The sequence below is a fragment of the Diabrotica virgifera genome, chromosome 3, assembly GCF_917563875.1.
Source record: "Diabrotica virgifera virgifera chromosome 3, PGI_DIABVI_V3a".
Taxonomy (NCBI): Eukaryota; Metazoa; Arthropoda; class Insecta; order Coleoptera; family Chrysomelidae; genus Diabrotica; species Diabrotica virgifera.
This window is the reverse complement of record NC_065445.1, coordinates 184,281,192-184,283,190: the sequence shown is the minus strand read 5'-3', so window position 1 is coordinate 184,283,190 and position 1,999 is coordinate 184,281,192. Positions and strand designations below refer to the sequence as shown.

General features: G+C 29.3%; 1 long non-coding RNA gene across 1 annotated transcript; it reads left to right on the top strand.

The window, feature by feature from the left end:
- The first annotated feature begins 285 nt into the window (after nucleotides 1–285).
- On the top strand, nucleotides 286–1,999 carry LOC126881456 (uncharacterized). The gene is made up of 2 exons (XR_007696859.1): nucleotides 286–469; nucleotides 1,835–1,999. It is a non-coding gene; the product is annotated as an uncharacterized LOC126881456 (long non-coding RNA).

The following is a 1,999-nucleotide window of genomic DNA, read 5'->3' as shown; positions in this document are numbered from 1 at the left end:
TACACTGGGGTACATACCAGTACGTACAGAAGAGTACGTACTAAGTACGTACTATCACGTCCAAGTATGTACCATGAGAAAGAAGAGCTAAGGCATATTTATTATGTCAGGTTATGTTAACCTAACCTAATTTATTTGGTTAGGAACAGGAACTTTCCTTCCACCTCGAGTACAGTTTTGATGTGATAATTCATTGCAAGACAGTTTCATTTAGATTTTTTTTACTTATTTTTGGTGTTGGAGCTTAGTGTGGTTTCCTGTTATCTTAAGATTATTGAGGTGAGTGTTTTTTAACTTATTATAGTAATACTGAAAAATGTATTTTGTGGGCGAGGAAGTTAGATAAATAAAATTAAATAAAAAATAAGTATATTTAAAACAAAACCATTTGGCAAACTTTAAGAGTCATAAGTTTTGCTTGTTTTTGTACTTCAAATATGAATTTTTTTTCATATTGGTGAATAAAAAGGTAATTTTAACAATTATTAATTCATCATTTAGGTATCTATTTTAAATTTTAGACATGTCATCAAATAGTAAACATTACAAAAATGCTACAAAGCAATTGAAACGATTTAAGCAAATGAATGTGCAAAAAATATCTAGTTTTAATATTTTGGTGAAAAGTGAAATACTAGTTTAGATAATAAAACTATGGATATGACAGACACTAATGATAATTCAATGGATGTTTTTGAAAATTTAGAACATCATCCATTACCACACTCTCTTTCAGACACACTCTGTTTTGAATATGAGAATATATTATTAGAAGATGAAAAATGTATTAGTGATACTAGGGAGAATACTACATAAAAGTCTTACCAGTAGCTTATAAGAATGGTGCTGTAAACATAATATTACACATGTGGCTATTAATGACCTGTTAAATATTTTAAAACCATATCATCCTGAATTACCCCGAGATGCTAGAACTCGTGTTACACACTCCAAGGAAAACTATTCTACAACCAATAAACTCAGGTCACTATATTCATTTTGGATTGAGAAATTGTTTGCAAAAACTACTGTCTCAGTATTCTGGAGAAGAGTGTCTTGATACTGTAGAAATTTTAATTAATATAGATGGTCTTCCACTTTCAAAAAGTTCATCCAGTCAAGTGTATCCAATTTTATGCAGTTTATATCCGAAACAGGGGCCAGTTGATATAGTTGGTATATATCACGGTTATGAGAAACCCAAAGATTCTAATTTATTTTTAGAAAAATTTGTAGAAGATGCCATAGAAATAATAATTAATAATGGTATGAAATATGAAAGTAGAACTTATTTTATTAAAATTAAAGGTTTTATTTGTGATGCTCCTGCTAAAGCATACATTACATGTACTAAAGGTCATTCTGGTTACATGTCTTGCAGTAAATGTGACATTGAAGGGGTTTACACTAATAGGATTTGTTTTCCTGACACGAAGAATTTTCATTTGCGCACTGCATAAATTTGACTGTATTTAAACTACATTTGACTGTAATTAAATGCATTATGTAACAAAGATATGTACTATACAGTTAACTATAATTTATTGGGCTTAAAATAAAGCATTTAATCGTACTAGAGGGACATCAGTCTTAAAACAGATTTTTTTAAATTATTGTAAAAAACAACCCACTTCTAAATTTCTAAATATTTAGAGCAGTTGCAAAAATGAATTGATTTTCGGAGACACACAAGGCAGACATACATTTAGCAGTATTATTTATTTATATGGGTGTATTTCCATGGGTTAATTAATGTTTCAGTTGATGATGGTTGTGATAAAATATTCTTTATCAAAAGTATCCAGTTTTATAATTTGATATTCTTTCTTTATAGAAGCTGCAATAAAAAGTCAAAAATGTAGTGATAAGAAGGTGGCGGAGCAAGAAATTGGACGATGGTTGAGGAGAGCCGGGGATCGCTTAAAAACTTTCAAGGAAAAGGAATCAGAATAAAAATTGAATTTATTTATTTTTTAAACAATAAAGATATATTCAGCTA